This window comes from Chinchilla lanigera, unplaced genomic scaffold, assembly GCF_000276665.1.
Source record: "Chinchilla lanigera isolate Chin_1 unplaced genomic scaffold, ChiLan1.0 scaffold00061, whole genome shotgun sequence".
In the NCBI taxonomy this organism is placed as follows: Eukaryota; Metazoa; Chordata; class Mammalia; order Rodentia; family Chinchillidae; genus Chinchilla; species Chinchilla lanigera.
The window spans coordinates 7,331,872-7,349,719 of NW_004955462.1; the positions used below are offsets into that span (position 1 = coordinate 7,331,872).

At 37.1% G+C, this 17,848-nt stretch overlaps 1 long non-coding RNA gene across 2 annotated transcripts in view; it reads right to left on the reverse strand.

Annotated features, from left to right (window-relative positions):
• Window positions 1–1,429: 1,429 nt before the first annotated feature.
• Window positions 1,430–17,848, reverse strand: part of LOC102010457 — a 23,359-nt gene continuing 6,940 nt past the window's right edge. Inside the window, exons 2-6 of one of the 2 annotated variants that reach the window (XR_001236603.1) lie at window positions 16,696–16,827; window positions 9,498–9,665; window positions 4,332–4,583; window positions 2,865–2,910; window positions 1,430–1,652 (exon numbers count right to left, since the gene is read on the reverse strand). This is a non-coding gene — a long non-coding RNA (uncharacterized LOC102010457). Of the gene's footprint in view, window positions 1,653–2,864; window positions 2,911–4,331; window positions 4,584–9,497; window positions 9,666–13,870; window positions 13,925–16,695; window positions 16,828–17,848 lie in introns of both variants that reach the window. The other variant, XR_001236602.1, reaches the window with a different exon arrangement.

The following is a 17,848-nucleotide window of genomic DNA, read 5'->3' on the forward strand; positions in this document are numbered from 1 at the left end:
AATCAGAATAAAATGGGCTCCATGTTTTACATAAATTATAGCATTCTGTAATAAATTGGGATAAATCTTATTTGCAAATTAGGAGTTTATCATCACTAAGACCAAAAGCAACTTTATTGGATGGGTTAAATCTATTCTAACTAAATGAAGTTCTTTAAATACAATGAATATACCACAGTATAGTAGCACACACCTGTAATTCCAGCATTCTGGGAGACTGAGGCAGGAGGAATCCAGGCTCAAGCCCCACCTGTGCAACTTAGTGACTTAGCAAGACCCTGTCTCAAAGTGGAAAACAAAAAGAACTATAGGTATAGCTCAGGGTTTAATTTCTAATACAAAAAATATATATATTTTATGACATCTCATTACTCATAGTAGTAGCAATAAATTAGATTTTCTGGGTGCTAATTTCATGTATTCAAGTAGTTACCTCACATGTCTTATGTCATTTAATCACACATTCTTCTGTAAGGCAAGTTCTATGGCTGTGCCCTAGTCATAGGTGAGAAAACTGAGGCTCCACACATTTCAGTAACAAGTTGAGTTTCTTATACATTAATTGAAAGAACCATGAGGGTATTAGATCCCAAGATTCTGTCTCAAGGTTCACACAAAATCAGGACTATAAAGGAATCACACCGTTTCAAGGAAAAATCTAAACTATCTATTTTTAAAAAGGGATGTTGTGATCCTTATTTTTAAACTGAGCATAAGCATGCATTCTTACTTTTGTATATCTAATTTTTATTATAAGGAATAAATAAATCAACCCAAGATCCCAAAAGGCTTAACTTTTCATTGATAATGTAGGTGTCAACTGTTTACCTCTGAGATTCTAAAACAGATGTCTTCTTATCCCTCAAATAGTAATATCAGCACTGCTAATTCCCCTTCCCCTGCTGTGTATAAGATTAGCTGGTGCAAGGAGAGTAAAATGTGAAATGGGATAAACTGAGGATGAGATCCAGCTCATCTGAACATCTTAAAACAGGCTTTGAGGCTGGACCCTGAGCGGAGCCACATGGCTTTGGCTTGATTTAAGCAATTGTTATGGTTTGTGTCTGGGTGTCCCCCCCAAAGCCCGTGCGGTCATGGGGCAGGCTTTTAGAATTTGACTGATCATGGGTGTGAGAGCTACACCTACCCTGGGGTGGATAGTTTGTATATGTAAGGGAAAGAAAGAGGCTGCTTGGGGCCATTCCTCCCTTTTAGTGGTTGTTGCTTTTGCTGTGTTCTGCCGCCATGAGCTGTAGCCCTCTGCCATGTGCCAGTCTGCCTTGTAACCTGCCAAGTATGGACTATAACCTCCACAAACTGTAAGTGAAATAAACTTTTCCTTCCTTAATTTTGGGGATCAGGCATTTTGTCCCAGCAACGAGAGAAAAGTAACCAAGACAGTGACAACTCAAAATTATGTGATCTCAGTGTTCTCGAGTACTTTACCCTCTCATCAAGCCACAGTTAAGTAATTCACACCAATAAATTTCCTAAGAAATCTCCATGAGGTAGAGATATCTGGGTGTGATAGTTCGATGAAGTTTCTCATTGTGCCTGCTTCTGTGGCTGATACTTCTTGGTAGAAAAGCTTTGCTCCAGCATAGAACTGCACCTCCCATTGATGACTTGGCTTGTTAAAGCATATAATTTTACTGCAAATGAAATATTATTTATAGTTATTGGATAAACAATAGAACAAGCTCAATCTTATCATGTACTCAATTTCTTTTTAAAAGTTCATGAATTTGTGCTGTGGAAGAAAGGGTACTTATTTGAAATCAGAAGGTCTAGGTTTGTGTTCTGGCTCAATGATTTATGTGACATATAACACTTGGAAAACTTCATGTGGTATTTTCATAATATAATGAGTGAGTCTATACTTTAGTAACCACAGTTTAAGTTGTAATTTTTTAAATATACAGTGTCTGCTAGAGTAGAATGAAGAATATTGTCATATTCTCTGAACTCCAAATGTTTTATGATCATTGTCTTACTATTTCTTGCTTCTAATCACAAAATAGGGGCAGTAATTTTTCTTTTCTTTTTCTTTTTTCTTTTGGTTTTTTGAGACAAGGTCTTACTCTGTAGTTCAGGCTGGCCTTGAACTCACTATGTGGTCCAGGCTGGCTTTGACTTTGCAGTGTACCCCCTGCCTCAGCCAGCCCTAGCGCTGTAATAACAGGTGCACACTACCATGCTAGACTTCATTACTTTAAAATATCATCTATCTTAATATGTCTTTACACTAACATGGTAGTGTGGCTAGTAGCTGAATCTGGAGATCAATCATTTGTGCAGGGCTAATACAAGGCCAGCCCCAAGAACACAGAGCGCCCAAGGTGAGCCATGTGAACAAATTGTTCCAGCTCTGAAAACATGAGGCTCCCAAGGCAAGCCAGGCAAACAAATTGCTAGGCAGAGGAGTTTCAATTAACATTAACCTTCTGAGTGCATAAATAAATGTACTGCAGTGGTTGGGCAGTTCTTTCTCTCCCACCAGGAGAAGAGGTTCCACCTGACCTCAGCTTTCTCCATCTTGACTCTTATTTTTCTTCATCCTCCATTGTCCTCTATCCAGTCACAAGAATTGTGCCAGATGCAGTAACTGGCAACTAAAACAGGGACCCTGACTACAGGGAAACTCATCAAAACAGGTGAGAGGATGCCTCCAAGAGTGCATGCATGAATGAAACAGGCACATAAGAGCAAAAGAGTAAAACAAACTCACAAGAAGCATAGGGGAGAGAAGTGTATTGATATTATCAATATTGATTTCATCAGGTGTAAAATATGGGGCATATAGGTTCTCAAGAACAATAGAGGTATATGCAAATGCTTGTTACAGTATTGATTCCTATATTTACCTTTTTGTTGTGGACCTGGATAAGGGAGTGTCTCCATGATCTATGCCTGTTGAGATGACCACAGAGGATTTGCCTCAGACTACTATCTTAAAACTAAACTCAAAGCAGAAAAAGGATAGTGGAGCAACAGATCCCCAGATAGAGCTTGAATCCTTTAACTTTGCTCAATCAGATAAAAAGGAGCTGTTGGGGGGGGGGCAAAGAAGACCCTTCTCTACTACAGGAGTTTCTTTCTGACTTCCATTTCACAATTACCCAGTGTAAAAATCAATAACCTTAATTGCACAAGTGGCTACTTCCACTTTCTCAGTTCAGAAAAATTTTTCTGCATCACAGGTTAAGACTTCCACTCTTCATAGAATAGAGTCATCCCTTCTTTCTCCCTAGCAGTTGGCAATAAAAGAAGCCAAGGGGGCAGGAGAATTCCTAGAGGGTTTTCAATGTGTTTACCCTGTTGTTGAACTCCAAGACCCCAATAATCTGGAACAGGTTATACATCTTCATGAAGCTGTACCCTTTAAGACTTTAAAAGAACTAAAACAAGCAACAGCTACCTATGGCCCCACAGCCCCTTTTACTTTGGATTTTATAGAGCTCATAGGATAATAGGTTATGGTTCCAAATGATTGGGAAGGAATAGCTAAAGCATGTTTAAGTCCAGAGAATTATTTATTATGGAGGGGAAATTTTTTCAAATTGTGCATAGATCAAGCCACTCCCAATGCTGTTCACAATACGGCTACTATAAAAGACATGTTAACTGGAAAAGGTGCCTTTGCTGTGACAAATAATCAACTTACTTTTGAACTGCAAACATATGAACAAATTAAATTAGCTGCCACAAGGGCTTGGAGGGAACTTCCCTCAAAGTGTGACACATCCCTTGATTTGACCTCCATTCTGTTGGGTCCTGATAAAACTTTTCAGAATTTTGTGGCACACTCACTGCAGGTAGTGGGAGGATTATCAATACCACAGAGGCTGTCAAGTTAATCATTCAACAATTGGTCTTTGAAAATGCAAATAAAAGGTGTAAAGGGGCTACCTTTGGCTGCCTGTGGGCACTTAAAACTGACAATGGCCCCGCTAATATGAGTGCCCGCCTCCAAATAGTTTGTAAAATCTTTAACATTTCCCTTACCATGGGAATTCCTTGTAACCTTCAAGGTCAAGGCATTGTTACATGTGCTCACCATATGCTCAAAATTCAATTACAAAGACGAAAAGGGGAATCCTTCCCTACAAAATTCACACTTCATAATAGACTTCACTTGGCAGTATATACTATTATCTTTTTAAATTCTACTAGAGATAGGACTACAGCAGCAGAAAGACAATTCAATCAGGTAAAGGAAAAGAAGCAAGAATGGGTCCTTTGGAAAGATTTTCACACTAGACAATGGAAGTGACACAGCCCAGTACTTGAGAGTATGCTTGTGTTTTTCCTGAGAAAGCTGAATGGCTTACCTGGATGCCATAGCATGCTGTCTGGCTGTGTTATGGACCTAGATCTGGAGAAGGAATTTGTTCCACGCTTGAAGAAACTGATGGTCAATCCTGTAGCAGTGATGCCTTGGAGACCACACCAGAGCTGATAGACAAGGATAGGGCTAGACCTGACCTGGGGCCAATTAAAGAAATTGGCCTAGGATGCCCAGGAGATGGTAACCAAAAATGGGAATTGAAGGTCTGAGTAGGTGATGGAGTGTGTGGAGACACCTGAGATTAAAAAAAAGAACACAAAAGTCACCAGTATTCTTAAAACAGAATAAAATTTTAAAAATATGATTTAGGGTTAAAAAAGTTTTATTCCTTTCAAATTCTTCTTACAAGAGATCTCTGCTAATTGACCTAAAAGTAATTCTGACTAGGCTATAACTGCAAACTTATAAAATTATAAGTAGTTATTATAATTCAATTTGATCAAAAAATATATCTGAGTACACTCTAATTTTATAAACAGATTTGTCTTACACATATTTTTTGTTTGTGTATCCAATCTGTAAAGAGTTGTTTTATCTGAGCTCAACAAATTTTGCTTCTTTTTACATTTTTTGATTTTTTGAAGCATTTATCTGATATGCTTCCACCAAAATTGCTCACTGGTCAAAATGATGTTAAAATTAGTTTTATAAATGTAGTGCACATTGTTGCTTATGTATTATGACATAAGAGTTTCTTTTTTTTTTTTTTTTTTTTTTTTTTTTTTTTTTTTTTATTGCCCAAAAATAATGTGTTAAGTGATATTATCTGGTTTTCATAAGTCATCAAAAATGGTTTTAGATAATTAAACAGAAAATCCCTTAGGCTTGGGGTAAACTGTTGGACAGAACTCCAATGGATGAATAAGAAAGCAGATGCCTGGAATAATAATTTTCTAGTTCTTCTTCATTAATGGGGGGCCCCAGTGATCTCCATAGCCCTATGGAAGACAACCTAATAAATGTTACTAAAAGTATTTTATTATGATATATTCACACTGGTCATCATCAAAAGACTGTTTTATAATAAGGAAACAATAAGGCTTTCTGATTTAAAGATGTTATGCATAAAACTAAATGAAAAATCAAAAGTTTTCATATGCTGTGACAATTGGTTGTTATCAATCTCATGGTGTATTACATGTACTCATGTCATCATATGAACAGATCTTCCAAAATGTAAAACAGTGAATATTTATGGTGATAGACTTTTCTTTCAGATGCAGACATCTGTAACAAAAACTTAAGTGATATATATGCTATGCATGTGCCTCTACACTTAGAGAAGCTTAGACATTAAAGAGTCCAGATAATGCCACAAATTTCTTCAATAGCATCCCATTAAAGGTCAACAAGCTAGGTAAAAGTGTCTTGGGTCCTAGATAAAGATGACTGATTAAAATGGCTATTTTATGTTAAAATGAAAATTTAGATGTGTTACAAAAATGTCATCATGATTATCATACTACAATGTTATATATGGCTTTTTATTTCAAATTTTCTGTAAAAAAATTAACATTCTACAGGGATTCATCAACTAGAACATCCATGGTTGGTAGTAAATAATGATTCTACATTGTATTTCAATGTGCTTGATATTCAGATAAAATTATATTAAGCTGATTGCCCCCATTGCAATGTAATATCATTAACCTTTTCTTCTGGATGTTCAACAACTGAGGTTTGGAGACCAAAAACTAGAAAGATAGCTGGGCCAAGAGGACAGCCAACATTTTGGCTCCAGGCCTCTGAGGTCAATGAGGACCCAGGACATAAGAGAAGCTCTGCTGCAACATCCTACAACTTGGTGAGTCCCTGATCTTCTAACCAAGGAGACTGTTAGATGACAGAGGAAGGAGATCAATGGTGCATAGTGTGCCTAAGGAGAGTCACTAGGAGACAAAAGTCTTCCAAGGTTTCACAGAAAGCAACTTGGTCAAACAATGGCCATAACTCATCCAGACAACTGTCACTGACTGGAAAACTAGAGGTGCTGTACATGGTTCCAAGGTAAATCCTGAGAAGACTTAACTGACCTTGATAGTTAGCAAAAATTGATTAATACAGGTCTCACCTGAACGTGGTCTTGAACATACAGCAGAAAAGTATAAGCATAAGATATATAAAACAATGCCATAGTAATATTTAACTATAAAAGAAACTCAAATCACTAACACCTTCTGACAATTGTCAGCTACCCTGGTAACTGACTACTGTTATGGGTTAATAGGCTATACAGGGTTAAATTGCTAGATGCAGGGACCTGAAATCCTTGGACTGGGAATCTTTAGCCTAAATGAGTAAGTTCATTAAGAATGAAAAGGATTCAAGAATGAGAAGGTCCTTTGCAGAGCCCTCCAATCACAGCTCCTCCAACTTCAACTGACCATCCATCACTTGCAACTACAAAACAGAAAAGGGGGAGATATGGGGAGCAGCTGAAGATTGAGACCAATCACACACATAGGCTAAAGCAAGGCCAGCCACAAGAACATAGAGCACCCAAGGCGAGCCATGTGATCCAGTTGTTCCAGCTCTGAGGACTCAAGGCGCCCAAGGTGAGCCAAGCAAGGCAGAAGGGTTTCAATTAACATCAGTCTCCCAAGTGTATAAACAAATGTGCTGCAGTGGTTTCTTCTCTCCCACCAAAAGAGAAGCCTCCACCTGACCTCAGCTTTCTGCATTTTGACACTTGTTTTTCTTCATCTTCCACCATCCCTCATCCAGAGTTTCAAGAGCTGTGCTGGATGTGGAATGGTAGAAATGTACTTGAACTTTTATCTTCTGAAAATAAAATAATAAAACAGAGAAATAATATTTATTGATCAGATTTTCCATTCTAGGTAGTATACTAGGCACATTCACACATGCTTTGTCATTTTATTTTTTAAAATATGTATAAAGTATTGCTTTAAGACATTTATTTGTAGAAAAACATGAATTATATCTTCCGAATGGTGAGCGAGTATGGATTTCTGTGTATTTTATTTTCATTAGAGATATTCAAGAGGAAAGCATACAAAGTAGAGGAAAGGAAAGAATTTCGGGTTCAAAATCATTGGCCAGCTACATGCATTTGTCTTTTCTCCTGCCAGGATTCCCTGAAAGTATAGGAAAATAAACCCACAATAGTGAAGAAAATTAGAAGGGATCACTGATTGATTCATGATTTCAATAAATGTCAAGAAAACAAAAATGAGATGGAATGAAGATAAATAATTTGTGGACTAGAATAATTACAAGAGGAAATTACATTTCAGATTAAAGCCAATAGAAGGTAAGTGAAATAATGAGACTGGAAGTCGAAATTAAATGAGTTACTCGAAAATCTGTCTACAGAACAACCAGATGAAGGAACAAGCACAGCGTCCTGGAAGCAGTAGGCAACACACTGGCCTCATAGGAAAAAGGACATGTCCCTTCTCTAAAAATAAACAAATGAATAAATTTTGTAGGGAGAACTAGTCATTAACATTGTGATCCTAGAACTCTATTTATTTTAGCAGCTAGAAGACTCCATAGGCCTCATGTGCTCACACCCATCAGTGTCTCTAAGGTGCAGGTGTGCAGCTGCTTGTCATTCTTTCTGCTTAGGGGATATGTATGCAACAGAGGAAAGCTTTGTCTTTCTGACAACTGTTTTTACTTCCTTTGGGTACATACTGAGTAGTGGGAATGATATATCATATAATAGTACTATTTTTAAGTTTTTGTATATGTAATAACTGATTATAACTTAGAAGTCATTAACAAAGTCCATCATCCTGTAGGTGATTGGAGCATATGGAGAAGGGGAAGGTTAGAAGTATATTTTCATCCACTACAGATTTCATGGGATGCAGGAAGACCATCCATCGGGAGTATGGACCTTAGGGTCAACAGCTAGCAATGTAACAATCATTATTAAGTGAAAATGGAGCTCAGGGCAATGGACCTTTTGTAGCTGAAAAAATATTTAAACCCAGAATTTTCAAGTTAAGTCATTTTACAGAGAAAAAGCCTGGAGTGTCCCATGAAGGGCTCCTTTCTGCCTTACTGGGTAGAGGAAGAGTTCCAGCCTACTTGGTTTTCATTAGGACTTGATCCTCCAACCACTGCAGATTCTTAAAAAACACATTCACAACCTTAACATGTAGAACAGAGTTCCTGTCTAAAACATCTGTTGGGAGGGGGGTGTGAATGGGCTCAGAAGTATGAGCTTTTCTCATTTCTTTCATTAATGTTACCTGAAGAAAGTATAAAATGTTCAAGTTCATATCCAGCTCTCTCCTTTAGTACATAACAATGCTGGATTTCACATGATATTCACACTGATATTTAGGATGATGCAAAGAACACTGTCTGGGCAAATTAATCTCTGCATGTTTTTCCCAACTGAAAGACAATATTAGACAATTTTGATAAAAGAAAATGAAATTATACTTCCTTTCCTCATCTTAAAAATTTAAGAAGTATGATGAAGCCTCCCACTGATAACCTCAAATTTCCATTTCTGTTCAGTTTATCAAATCCCATGCCCCATTTTTATAAGAAAACATGTTAGAAGAGCAAGTGGAAAAGTGGACTGCGATGCAAAGAAAATCTGCATTAGAATTGTGAGAATTTTATAGACTGAGGGTCGTTCAGAATGAGGGGGACGGGCTGCCGGGCTCTGGTGTCTCACCCTCACAGAGGCCAGAGGAACGTTTATTTAAACTGACTTCTGATGTTCAGTGAAACTAAACCTAAATCAGAACCAGATATAACTTTTTTTGAAATTACTTTCCCCATTATTGACTCTTTTCTCCCCACTACCTGCTCAAGGGCTAAAAGAGACTGAACATTAATACTGAGATACTATATTGACAACAGTGTTTCTCAAAGTGTTAACCTCATATGTTCAGCATCAAAAACTTCTAGTATTGGGGGCTGGGGATTTAGCTCAGCGGCAAAAGCGCCTGCCTGGCAAGCGCAAGGTCGTGAGTTCAGTTCCCAGTACCGGAGAAAAACCCAAAAAAAAAAAAAAAAAAAAAAACTTCTAGTATGCTTAATTGTTTCAGCCAAAAGTTGGAAAAATATAGTTCTTCTCTACCACATTTATATTTGTTGAGTTTTGAAAAAGTTTTGAAAAATTGCAAAATATTTCAGACTTTCAGAAATTAATAATGCATACCTTTATGATAATTTCCAATGTAAATAAATGTTAGAATTATGCTAACTAATCTTCAGAATTTTTTTTTCTTTTTAAAGAATCAAATAATCTGGGTATGGTGGCACAGGCTGAGGCAGGATGATCACAAATTCTAGCCCATGCTAGGCAAATTAGTGATTGAACAAGACCCTGTGTCAAGAAAAACAAAACAAAGCATTAAAGGATTAGGGATGTTGCTCAATGCAAGACCTGGATTCAATCCTCAGTTCTGTAAATAAATAAATAAATAAATAAAAATAGGAATGAAATATAGTAGCTGTACAAATGCAGTTAGGAATTCTCTCTACCCCCACTGCTCTCCTGCCTTTCTTAGAAAATACACACCAATCTGAGGTATGTATCCCTGTTCTCATCATTTTTGTGTTTTTGGTATATAAGCACTTTTCAACAAACAAGAATTAACAAATTAACTTTTTAAATGTACAAAGTTGGTATTCTACAAATTAGTCAACAATGTTATTACATGTACTAGTGAACACAACAGGGGAAAGTATGGGAACACACACAGCTCATTCAGTTTAACTACAATAGAGTATTCTGTTGCACAGCATTATCACCTTTATCTTTCCCTGTGGATACATTTTCGGGTGATTTACAAGTTTTTACTGTTAGTAACAGTTACTAACACTCTCAAAAGCCTTTGGTGTCCATGTGTGAGAGCTGTTCTAGGTTACAGATCTGAAAGTAACTGTACACTATGCAGTTAACTTTGCTACACTCTACAAAGCTGCTTTTCAATATGGATGCACTAATTTATCTACCAGTACTGTGAGAACTGCAATTCCCCCGTATTATTGCTGCAACTTGTGATTCTTTTTAATTTTTGCTAGTCCATTTTTATGGGCATTTCATTCTTAATAATAAATAGATTTTTATATAGCACCAAAATTGTTCCAGGCACAGTTCCATGTACATTATATATAACAATTCCACTCACAGCACCTCTTCGAGAAATTACGTTTTTAATCTCTATTTTATAGATTAAAAAACCTGAGTCACAGAGAGGTTGCATAATGTGCTCAAGGTCACAAAGCTAACATATTGCAAGGCTGGATATTTGAACCCAAGAAAACTAGCACTAGACTTTTTCTTAGCCTCTGCATCACCACACAATTGCCAGGGCTTTCAAAGCCCGTCCCTCAATGAGTAGGCTCTGTATATTCATCTGCTAATTCTGCGAGATGCAGGGGTATCAGCTCCAATTTTTAGTGGCTTTGGGTTCCCTATTTGTTCCTGGTGCCTGGCAATTTCAGCATTTTAAATCACAAGAATGTATGAATTTTTAATTGTTTTATTTTATCCATAAATTCAGTTAGTTTGCAGCGGAAGTGCTGATCGATATGCGACTATATTCCTGATTAAGTTCAGTCCAAAATTCTGAAGGAAGAAAAGACATGAAGTTTGATTCTTCTTCTTCCTCTTACCTTTTATTTAAATAGAAGACCCTTTGTGGATACAGTGAGATATGGTTGTCTCCAGTATCCAGGGAAAGAGAGAGCACCCTAAACCCATCTTACTTAAGAAAATTTTTCAAGAAATGACAATGAATGAGAAACAGTAGTAGTTCAGGTTATGAGCAAATGCTAGATGCTATCCCAAGTGTGGGACTAATGAATTAGTCCCAAGTGTGGAGTAACGTTGCTGTGTCTAGCAGCAACATTAGGGTGGGCTATAAATTTGCTTGTCCGTCTTTGGTTTTTCCCCAAAGAGCAAGCTGTTTTCTGGAAAGATTTCACAATGCAAAGATGTTGTCTTTGTTACAAACACATTTTGTCTATTTAAGTAATCTACATGTGTTACAATCAAACAAAATTTAAAATTGAGATCCATGGTCACATTATCCACATTTCAAACATTCAGTAGCCTCATTTGGCTACTGGTTGCCACATATGACAGCACAGATAAAATATTTATTTTATCACAGAAACTTCCATTGGAATCTCAGGCTTGTCACCTAATTTCAGGGCCACGGATTAATGTACCTGAGATTTTATTTTAAGGAAAACCAGTTCCTGCACTTGCTTTACAGAGGTTTTAGCCATCCTATGAAAGCGGTACAAAAGCTTTTCCAGTTAAAACATGAGTCACTATGTCTTGTTATTGTCTCAATCATCAGCAATTTGGGACTGTTTTCATTTCACTTGACATCATCTGCAGAGCCTAAACTGGTGTTGCTTGTCTACCAGACACAAAATCCTGGTTTATTTAAGTCTATGATTACTTAATAACTATTTATAACCCCTTGCTAGATCTTTTAGAGATCTCTGGATCATTTGTTCTCAGTAAAATTATATTTAAGCCATGTTCTTAGGAAAATTTGATTTGGGAGGCTATTCTTACTTTCCAATACCTGCTATTCTGTGATTCTTTACCTGTTCAAGAGAACTGACAATAAGATAGAAAAAATGGTTTTTAAAAATCTATAATTTTATGAGTGCATTAGCAAGAAAGTCTTATTTTAGATAACAGTAATAACACGTTGCATTTTCTATCTCAAATTATTTCCCTAAAGCTCTTTTGTGGGAAACAGACAAAAAAAAACTTTAATTAATGGTGCAAACTGCTCCATCCCTGGGAAACAAGACATGAAATGGTTGACATGGTCAAAAATTGTCCCAGGGGACCAGGAATTAGAACCTGGTCAAAGAAGCAAATAGAAAAAATTGTTAAGCTCTTAAAAGAACCCGACAAGGGAAGCTTAAATCTTATTTTAAAGGATTAGGCTATACTAAGCCTTGAAAAACTCAATCCTCTGGAGGCCTATATCTCATTGAGAAAGTTCCATGTAAGTTTATCATGTAGCCAACACCTAGACATTGGGCCTTGGAGACCACTTGGATAATATTTCCTGTGGATTAGCACTGAAGCCTGGAAGTGATATTTGTACAGGCATATTTTAAACTGTAGGGCTTTTCCAATTATAAAGTGATAATTCTAAAGGAAAATAAATGTTTACTGCAGAGGAAGTTGCTATGATTTATATGTCTTGGATGATCTTTCTTTTTCACACAGAGTAACTTATTAGACAAAGTATGTGGGTATTTCCTTTTATAGAACTGCAGCTGTCCTTCAGTTGATAAGAAAGGTAGAGCGTATTTGTTCTAGGGTATTTTAATTTTTCCTGTTCCACCATGTTGAAATGAATATTAGTCCTTGTTACTGGTGACATCAACAGTGAAACATGCAGCACAGACACAGTACAGTACTAGGAAACGCCCACCTCAGGCTAAAGTAACCTTGGAAATTTTCCCAACTAGTCCTCTGCAGATTCAGTGGGCAGATTTCAAGCTCTGACAAAGGCGAGACAGTAACAAAGTGAGGCCGAAAAGCTTCCCCTCACTTTCTCTTGGTGTGCCCTTCAAGATTTCTGTGATCACTGTAAAATCTCCTGTGATTCTAGTTATAAAGTATACTTCAGATGAATTAAATATGTAGTGATGGCCAAAGTTATAAACCACTTGACTCACTGGGATCATTTTCCAGGCCAATGTTAGTAGGATTTCAGCCAGCATGTGTGTTTTGTGCAGTTGTGAACATTGGTTGGTTTGGGAGACATAATTTAAAGTAGTGCATCTCTATGTTTGCATTGTGTGCACACATTCAAATTCTGGAGGAAAAACATGACAGACGTGCATATGAAGCCTACTAACGTTTATCCACTTCTTATCTGTAGGCTGGATTCCTAATTGACTCATCTCTTAAAAATCTGTGAAATCTTCCAGCAGCAGGTCTAGATTGTGGATGAATCGCAGAAAATCCATCACCTTTTCTGGGAAAACAGCCCCTAGACTTAATGACCAGGTCAGTGCAAAGATTGTTACAAGGAGAATGCATCCCTCTCAAAATTAAAGTGAATCTGGAAACCAAATGTCATAAGCCAAGCATCAGACAACAATAATTCTTTTTACACTTCCTCAGGTTCTATAGGATACAGGTTCGAAATCTGTTGGAAAAACTGCTGCTTCATTCAGTTTATCTATCCACTGAGTTCACACTTTGCTCTTCCTTTACAGCATTGCTCACACACTGTCCCATCTTCACTTCCTACACTTTCTTTTTGACCTGGGTCCTGAAAGTTTTTGAAATGCTTGAGCAATATGAAAGCTCTTCCTGCACTCATAGCAGTTATATAAATTTTTCAAAAACTCAGAGCATACACTTTTAGAGAATAAAGAAAATTGGTGGTTCTATAAGGTAGGCAACTCGGAAACCACATTTAAAATCAACATTTACCAAAGCTGTACCAGAATAATATACAGATAATATTTTAATATCCTGATTAAAATCAAAATTCCAGATATGGAGAGCTATGTGAGAATAAGAGGAAAACCTACAGAAAAGTAAATATGTAGGTCAGCTAGGACTTTACAGGATTTAGTTCATATCACCTGAAAGAGAAAAAAACAAACCATAATTCTTAGAACCCCAACAAACATGTAATGTTGGGGCTCAGATTAGAGGTAGTATATTTAAAAAGTTGTTGACTAGATAGGCTATTTTCCATCAATGTATTAATTAAACAATAGTTTTCTGATTACCTATGGTGATTCACACATTGTACTTGGCAACAGGGATCAAACTGAAAACAAAATTAGTCTCAGTCCCTTACCCTCATAAAGTCTAATGACAGTAATAAAAATAGCCAGTAATGCATACCTCTGCATGTATGTGTCTCTATGATGAGCATTAAGAAGGAGATATTTCTAGAAGATCTGAGTAAAAGTGGGTAGAATCTACTCGAAAAACTTCCCTGAGAAATTGATCCCTGGCTTGAAATATGAGGAATAAGGTATAGTTAACTAGAATCTTAATTGGAGAAAACGAAGGAAGGCTGCTCCTTATCAAAATAAATTTGGCAGTGCTGCTGGTTTTTTAAAGGTAATTTACTGACTTAATGGCTGGTAAGATTAGTGCTATGGCTTGTGTCTAGATGTCCCCCCAAAGCCTCATGCTCTCATAGATGAGGCTTTCCATAGATGCCTGGATTTAAAGTGTGTGACTCTGGGGTTAAAGGTATGTGATTACTAGTTAATGATTACTTGTTTGATCAATCTTGTATGTCTCTATTTGTTTTCCTGAGAAACCACTTTGAAGATATCAATAAGTAATACAACAACCATTGTTAATTTCCTACAACTTTGTCTGTAACTGTTTTGTTTGTATTGTTCTTATGCTAGTTTGTAAATGAATGTCTGTTTGTTAATATGTTTTCCTTCTTTTATTTTTTAAAATATATTTTTTTTAAAAACGAGATGAGGGAGGTTGGGGGCCCACAACCACTTCCTGGAAGATCTTCGAGCCATGTTCCCTTGGGTCTGTACAAACGAAAGGAACCTCAAGGTTCCCTTAAAGCACCTCAAGGCAGATTAATAGCCCTTAAGTATGCACACACGCATTCTGGGGATCGGTGAACATGCTCCTCACATGGCAAGGAGAGCAGTGGAAAAAAAAATTTAAAAAGTATAAAGATATGTGATTACTAAATTAGTTCACTGATTGGTTTGGCATCATTCTGGATATGGATAATGTGATGGCCCCCCCGGTGTGAGTGCTACCCACCCTAAAAGTGTGTAACCTGGATAGAATATAAGGGACAGAAAGAGGGCTGCTGTCAATTGCAGCTACTACTTTGTTACTTTACTGCCTTGTGCCTGCCATTAATTATTTCTCCTCTGTGATGCCCCTTGCCATGCCACTCTGCCTTGGAGTTAGCCAGCTATGAACTGAAACTTCTAGGAACTGTGAGCTACAATAAATCTTTTCTCCTTTTAACTTTGAGGGTTCAGTATTTTGTCTCACCATCAAGAAAAGTAACTAAGACAACTAGCATGAAAAAACATTAAGGGAAGCAATATGAATGGGGCAGTGCCTTTTAAAATGCTAGCTCCCCAGTAAAACCTTGCTCAAGCCTCTTGCCTGGCTTTCTTTCCAGGGACCAACCCTATGACCCCACTCTGTTAGAATGTGGCTTTCTTCCTACAGTTAATTAAGCATAAAAAGTAGAGAAAACACTCCAAAAAGAGGAAACAGTTCATGCAAAGACAGTATGGCTTAGGAAAAAGCAATCCATGCTGAGCTTTTTACGACATATGAAAGAATTCTGACTTAATTCTAAAAACAAACCAAGCCACGTGGGGTGTCTTAAGCAGAGAGGAGGAGGGGTAGAAATGGGGCTGACATCATCAGGTTTATATTTTGGAAAGATTATCCTATCTACAATGTGGAAAACAGATGGAGGCCATAAAACAATGAAATGTTTGAATGCATAAGTAACTTTTGCACTAAAAATATTACTAAAACAGAGGGTCTCTGTCACATTACAGTATATAAGAAGGACATGACAACCACTTCTCAATTCAAATGTATGCTTACTCCTTAATGCCACTCTCCTTTATAGCAATATATGGAAAGAGGCAGAAATATTTTATCTCATTCCTTCTTTTCTGTTTGGTACCCGAAAGGATCCTAATTGTGCTTCTTTTAAAAAAAGGTGACAATTTTTAATTAAGTTTATTTAATTTTTTAAAAATATCTACAGCAACCAAACATGAGTGTCAATGAGAAAACATAGATGCAGTCCCAAATATTCCAGATATGAATGCAAAGTAGCATGTCCTCATGGTGCCAGGTCTCCGGGTATGGTCATATACATGTGAACTCAGAGAGCACAGGAAGGTGAGGGTAGGTGTGGGACTGCTCATAGTCGTGTGTGTTTGTGAACCTCTGTGTGCTGTGAAAGGTCTTCTGCTCCAGCTCCTAGCAACCAAGAGAAGAAATCTTTCACATGGAGCAAGATACACTCTACCATTTCCAAGAGCCTCTGTTCATGCATGCACAGACGTTCAACACAAAGCAGTGAGGCAGAACAGTGGGAATTATTCTCCTGTGGGAAATCCCGCAGGAGTGGGAATTGTTTCAAGAACAACTGCCCATTTATTCACCAAGTGCCCACAGAGCAGGAGGGTAAATAAAACTCAGTACCTTTTCAATGCATAGGCAAATAATTATTATCTATTCTGTGTAGAGGAGTGAAGGATAATTTTATGTAAACCACAATAAGTAAACGCAAGTAATATGAACTAAGCTTTCATAGTAAGAGCAGGAAGCTCAAGAAGGAAAATATAAGGAAATGGTATTTTCTGTATGGAATATCACCAACCTGGAAAATCCTTTATAGAGATAAGACCAGGAGCAGGATTTTATAAAGGGACCAGCTTGAGACAGAATCTCTTAGGTCTTCTGTAGTGACTTCATTCTTCAGCAAAATTCTGCTCCCTGAGATATAATTTTTCTGTAGAAAAATATGGAAAATTAGTAAATTGCAGTTTGTTCATTACAGAACATACAGTATAAATGCCTTTGGATTCTGAGTAGTGTAAGGAATTTTTTAATGAATTAATGTCAAAGTATTACCAGGAGTCACCCTAACTAATGGAGCTTGGGGTTTTATAAAGAGATATCAAAAAGATGAGTAGCTAATTAAAGATCCTTCAAAAACAAGGAATTTGACTTTGGGCAAGTTAAAAATATCTTTAAATTTTAAATTTAGAAGTCAACTCAAGTTTTTTTAGGTTCAAATTTCATTTACTTTATATCAAATGTGGTTTCCTGGGTAATGGTGGAAATGAAAAAGAAAGCATTTAAAGGATTGTGTAAAATGTCTATAAATATATTCATTAAAATAAATGCATCAATGCACTTCTAGCAAGCTAGATTTCAACAAGGCAGGTATCAAAGAACACGACATTAGTAGCTCTCACCTCAAAAAGTTAAGAGTTTAAAAACAGAAAATATTGTTAGAGCAAGATGTGTGCAAGTTTAAGTGAAAATAATTTTGTTTAAATACTTTTGTGGAATGAAAAGCTTCAATGATTTCACACTTTGGGGTAGAAGAATAGCATTAATGAATTTGCAGAGCCTTTGAAGTAGTATATTACTGGTTTAACTACGAGGTCTGGGAATAGAGATGAATTAAAAGCAATGAAAGACGGGAAGAAGGACGAGAAGAGGAGAGAAAGGAGATGAGAAAAGAAAAAACATTCATATTTTCTCTGTATCAGGCAAGAATCAAGGTGATTTTAGATACAATTGCCTTTTGCCTCTAGCTGTGCGACAGTGGAAAAATAACTTGAACTTCCTAGGGATCCCTTAACTATTAAAAGAATGCAAAAACAAGAACAAGAAAAGAGCCCCGCGCCTTGCGCCCAGGCAGCGAGTTCTCCCGGAGCTGCAGCGCTCCTGGGTCCGAGTGTGGGCTGGACTCATACCACCGCGATTCCCAGCCGAAAAGCGCACACAGAGCCAGGTAGGCC